We start from the raw sequence: 6,000 nt of genomic DNA, 5'->3' as shown, positions 1-6,000 counted from the left end.
AATTTTGTTTTTATGCCCATAATTGACATAGTAAAAAATAAATTAAATGGGTAAATATTTATGAGGTCATGCAGGATGTCATTATTCTATTTTCTTTTCTTTTCTTTTCTTTTTCCTTTCTTTTTTCCATACTTCTTTAATTTAAATTTATACTTCAAAATTTTCATTTCTTAGATTTTATTGGACAGTTAGGTCATGAGTCACCTCTACGGGTGAATTGACCAATTTGCCATTTGCCGGTCTAATCTGGTTTGCCAATAATTCAATATTCCTTCCGGAACCCTAATATAATTATTTGACCTACTTATTAACTCTTTTTTGTGATTTTCTCTTTTCCACTAGTTTTGTAATACTTCTTAGGACTGTGGTGTCACAATATCCCGTTCAAAATTAGGGTTGGAATTGACCTCGCAGTCACTTCCCGGTAAGGTCACCCATCGTTGTGACCTCCCACTCATTTAACCTTTTATGTTTTATTTTTCTTATTTAGACTTGACTTTCTGGTAATTACTATTAATTTTCATTCAGGGCTTTTTAAGGTGACTTAAATATGGTTATAATCCTCTTAATTGTCCAGATCGACACCGGTCTGAAACAGTAAAATATGCAGGACTATGCATGTAGGGGTGTTACGATTCTCTCCCCCTTAAAATAAATTTCATCTCAAAATTTTACTTGTTCTTAGTCTCTGAACAGTTGTGGATGCTACCTCCTCATATCTTCTTCTCGTTCCCAAGTAGCTTCCTGGCCTAAATGATGGTTCCACAGCACTTTTACCAGGGGCATCTGCTTGTTCCTCCACTGCTTCACCTCATATGCCAAAATCTCAATAGGTTCTTCCTCATATGTGAGGTCTGGATTTACCTCAATCTCTTCTACTAGTAGGACATGAGATGTGTCGGATCTATACCTTCTCAACATGGACACATGGAAGACATTATGTATCTTCTCTAACTCTGAAGGTTGTGCCAATCGGTATGCCAAAGGACACACTCTTTCCAAAATCTCATATGGTCCGATGAAGCGAGGACTTAGTTTCCTCTTTCTGCCAAATCTCATAATCCTCTTCCACGGAGAAACTTTGAGGAATACCTTATCACCCACTGAGTACTCAATATACCTCCTCTTTAAATCAATATAGGACTTCTGTCGGTCTGATGCAGCCTTGAGTCTGTCTCTGATTAGCCTGATCTTTTCCACTGTCTGCTGAACAATCTCTGGGCCAATCATTTTTCTTTCACCCACTTCATCCCAACATAGAGCAGTTCTGCACTTTTTGCCATACAGAGCTTCATATGGAGGCATACCAATGCTTGATTGGTAGCTATTGTTGTAAGCAAACTTAATCAGTGGCAAGTGTGTATCCTAACTACCTTCAAACTCAATTACACAAGCTTGTAGCATATCCTCTAATGTCTGAATTACCCTCTCAGACTGGCCATCTGTCTGTGGGTAGAATGCCATGCTGAAGTTCAATCTAGTTCCTAGGGCTCTCTAAAGACTACCCTAGAATCTAGAAGTGAACCTAGGATCTCTGTCTGATATAATCGATACTGGCACTCCATGCAATCTCACTATCTTATCAATATACAGTTTAGCCAATCTCTCTAGACTGTAGTCCATCCTCACTGGTAGAAAATGAGTAGACTTGGTCAATCTGTCAACTATGACCCATATTGCATCATGACTCTTCTGTGTTCTCTGAAGTCCCATCACAAAATTCATGGTTATCCTTTCCCATTTCCACTCAAGCACTGGCAATGGATGTAGTAACCCAGCTGGTACTTGATGTTCTGCCTTCACTTGCTGATAAGTTAGGCATTTATACACGTATTTAGCTATATCTATTTTCATACCTATCCACCAATAGTGTTCTTTTAACCCTCTATACATCTTAGTGCCACCAAGGTGCATAGTAAAAGGAGACTCATGTGCTTCCTTCATAATGATTTGTCTCAATTCAACATCATTAGGAATGCACATTCTGCCTGATGTAGCTGTAACACCCTCACTATATCAATTCTGTACATTCTACTGTTCAGGTGACCGGTGTCGGTCCGGACAGCTAGAACATTTGGAAAAATATTTAAACTAAAGTGAGGAACCATAACTAACTCAAATATTAACAAGAAAAATTTAGGAAAAATTTTAAAAATAAAATACAACCAAGTTAAATGAGCCGGTGCCCTAGCGATAAGTAACCCAGTGGAAAGTTGTGGTCCTCGCAACTAAGAGCCCTAAACCCAGGAGAAAATTCATAAAATAATTTTTGGGACACCAGAGAAGAGTCATTGAGGTTTCTATGGCATTAGAATGCCAAGAAAATGCTTAGAAAAATTTTTAGATTGGTACAGACGATTTTGGCTCAATAAGCCAAACGAAGGGCATTTTTGTCATTTTGTCTTTAGAGATGATTTTTGGCCGACTTGTTCAGTTAAGTAAATAATTATTATGACATAAAATATGAATAAATATTGCTACAAATTAAATTGAAATTGAGTAAAAAAGAAAAGAAAAAGAAAATAAATTAAATGGAAAATTATGACATCACATGATGTCATTAGTGTGCCTCTACCCAATCACATGGTGACATATGGCTATAACTCACTTAAAATGAGTTAAATGGGAAGAAATGAAAGAAAAAAAAAATCAGATTGCTTTCTCCTTTCTTCTTCCATCTGAAACTCTTTCCTTCTCCCTTCCACCATTAAAGCTTCACCAAGCTTGAGTTCACCACCCAAATCACCCCAAAACCCTAGCTTCCCTTCACAAATATTTATCCTTACAGCTAGAGCAAGTCTTGGGCAGCAAAAAGAAAGAGAAAAAGAGGAGTTCTCAAGATTTGAGAATTAGCTAAATCAAGGTTAGTGCCAATTAGTCTTAATTATTTGGTATATACATCATGGAGAACATGAAATGAGTATGAAACTAAGCTAATTTAAATAAATTTTGCATGGCTGAATTTCATCAAATTTTGGCAGCCTTAGGGTACATTAGGGTTCCTTTAATTTGAATGAATCATAGTTGTACATGGCTGCCATTAAATATGAACTTGATGCCTTAACTCATTGATTGCATGTATATGAAGCATTGAAGTTGTTGGAGTTAGGGTTTAGGGGAAAACTTGGGATTCTGCTTATGTGTTGGTAATGGAAGTTCTAATGGTCAATTAGTGACCATTTGGCTGAGTATAATGAGGAATTGAAGTGAATGGTAGCTTGGGAATTGAAGTTAGGTATACTGCCCTTGGTGACCTACAGGACTGGGTATGAGTCCAGTAGGTTTGGGCAATTATAACTTGGATTGTGTAGGTTTAATTGGTGCAAGGCCAATTGGACATGAAATTAAACACATAATGGCACAATTTTGGTGAAGGAACTCTATCCAGAAACTAAATATAGGATGCCCTAAAAATTGACCAAATCCAGGTGACTTACATTCTACCTGGGCAAAATAACTAAATGAACAATCTTCATTCATTTGGTCACAACTCAGTATAGAAAGGTCCAATTGACCTGAATTTTTACCAATAGAAAGCTGATACATAGCCCTACAACTTTCATGAAGAAAGAAAACCCAAATTTTGACCGTAACATGTCCAAAAACTAACTTGTACTTAGTGTACAAAAACTGCAGAATTGATTCTGCCCAAAATTTTTGGAAAAATTGCAATCCGGCCAGTTATAGTGTTCAGGCCATAACTTGAGATAAAAAACTCCAAATGGAGTGATTCAAAAAACAAAATGTAACTAGACACAATAAGGAACAACTTTGATGGAGAATATTTGGCCAAATTCTCACTGTAGAATGGCTTAATGGAACAGTAAACTCTAGCACTCAAAACTGAAATTTCTGATTTATTCACCATTGGTTAAAAGTATGGATTGGCAACTAATGCCAACACTTTTGGGAACCAAAATGTGGTAAATTTATGTGATTATGACTCTTGTAGCTATTATGCATTGGAAAGTCAATAATTTGACCTAAATAGTAAAATGAATAGTAACCTTACATGTAAAGCATAAAAATTCAGTCAATAACTTTGAAATGTGCTATAGTACACCTAGTAAGATTGGTTTGGATAGGCTGGCATGCCAATAGGGTTCAGTTAGCAGTACTGAACATGGTATTATGCCATTATGTGATTGTATGGCTTTTAGCCATTCTGATATTATGATGATACTTGGCCTTGTGCTTAATGTTTATTACAGCTTATCAGATGTTCTATTGCACACCGAGAGATACATACATGACCGATGGTGTGATGGCCCGAGGTACTTGGTATCCAGTGCCAGTTTACCTGTTTATCCAGTCCAGTCATCCAGTATAAGTTACTTGGGCAACCAAAAATAGAAGTTAATAAATTTAATGAAATCATTGATATAACAAGTGCCAAATAACTAAACTACAAATAATTATAAAAAATTTGTCTACATGAGACATCAATTTATACACTGCATATTTATATTTCTTTTATTTTTTTTTATTTTATTATTGGCACCACTAAGCATTATTGCTTAGCGCGTCGGTTTTTGCCATGCGTAGGTTCTGGAGAGACTGATAGAGAGCCCAATAGACCGTAGACTGGGTGAGGTCACAAATATGCATAGAGTCAGAGTCGCCTTTTATCTGCAGTGCATCAGTGGTAGGACCTTTAGGTTCCTTTTGAAATTCTATTTTTGCATTTTCTAATAGTTAGTAGTTTGTGATTTGTAAATTATGAACTCATGTAAATAGTAAATTTATGTAATTATATGTTGATGTACATATTTTGTAAAAAATTCGTTAATTAATATAATTTGAGAATATCTTCATGAAATTAAATTTGATTTTGATCTGAATGAAATTGTGGATTCATGTTGAAAACTTGAGATAGTTGTGATTGTTGAAAATTGTTGAGACCATGTTGATGGTTATTGGAGTTTAAGAATATGGATGAATGTTTTGGAAGTGTTTTTCACAGGTTCCGAAGAACTGTTTTCTCCATTTTTAGCTGGCACTCTACCGGATTTTCTATAAAATTTTTTGAACCTCAAATAAATTTATAATTTCAATAAATGATTTAAATGAGTTAAATTTCACAAATTGCAATTCATAACCATAAAGAAATAAATTAAGAAAGGATAAAAATAATTGAGATAAAATATGATGTTTTGGTACATTGTGTGGTATATCTTACTCTGCTACACTATAGACAGGTAAGGGGTGTCACAGTAGTAGTAAGCCATCATTTCTCAATGAGAATTCTGGTTTCTTGCCATCCTGAGCTTCCTTCATCAATTTATGATACTTCTCATCATTCTGTGCAGCCATTCGAATCTGATCAATCAACACAGGCTGTACATGCCATGCAACTACTGTCTGTCCCTCATCATCAACTTCCAAACTAGCATATAGTGTTTTCAACTCATGTACCATAAATAAAAGAGAAATTCTTAGACTTGCCACAGTCTTACGACTTAAGGCATCAACCACCACATTAGCTTTTCCTGGCTAGTAGTCTATGTCACACCCTACTCCTCTGTAAGATGTAACATGATCTCATAATACACCTAATGAATTATCGTACTTCTCCTACTAATAACCCATTAGATATACTACAATGGATTTTAAAACAATTTTCGTGAAAATTAAATCATCGATTAAAATCTGGTGTTATAAATTTTTTTTTAAAATTTCGGCAAAGTGCTGGCTGTATTTTGAGAAAACAGTTCTTCAAACCTGAAAAGGAAAACACTCCCCATATGTTTTCTCAAATACAACTCCAATAAACTTCATTTCATCTCACAACTCAATCTCAAATAATCAAGTCATTTCATTTTCAAACCAACCTCATCATAAAAGAAACATTTCATTGATTACAAGAATCAAAAATTAATATTACAAAACTATACAAGTAAATGAAATCTTAATTTTACATTTACAATAATTTACATTTAATTACATACCAAAATATTTTACAAGAGTTTTTATACAACTGCTCAAATAATTTACATACAT

This window comes from Hevea brasiliensis, chromosome 7 (genome assembly GCF_030052815.1).
Source record: "Hevea brasiliensis isolate MT/VB/25A 57/8 chromosome 7, ASM3005281v1, whole genome shotgun sequence".
NCBI lineage: Eukaryota > Viridiplantae > Streptophyta > Magnoliopsida > Malpighiales > Euphorbiaceae > Hevea > Hevea brasiliensis.
Note: the sequence above shows the minus strand (reverse complement) of the source record.